Source organism: Penaeus monodon, chromosome 32 (genome assembly GCF_015228065.2).
Source record: "Penaeus monodon isolate SGIC_2016 chromosome 32, NSTDA_Pmon_1, whole genome shotgun sequence".
In the NCBI taxonomy this organism is placed as follows: Eukaryota; Metazoa; Arthropoda; class Malacostraca; order Decapoda; family Penaeidae; genus Penaeus; species Penaeus monodon.
In genome coordinates this window covers 35,056,045-35,056,354 of record NC_051417.1, presented here as the reverse complement: position 1 = coordinate 35,056,354, position 310 = coordinate 35,056,045, and positions in this window count along the sequence as shown.

The following is a 310-nucleotide window of genomic DNA, read 5'->3' as shown; positions in this document are numbered from 1 at the left end:
CAACAAATTTATGAGAAAATGTAAAATGTATCTCAAACCTTTTCTTTCTTTTCTTTTTTGTTAGTCCTTATCTAACTGTGTCAGACGTTCTGTAAATTCTGAATATGAACGTACAAATACTGCTATTAGCTATAAAGCTCAAGCATGAAACGGTTCCAATAAAAATCAGATTTACCATCTTCCACAAAAGGAAATCCACCCCTGAAACTCCCGTCAAGAGACACACATCAGTAAATTTCCACTGGAAAATACCTTTATTTTTCACATACATCTTTACTTACAATATCATGGAATATCATGGGGTGTTCGT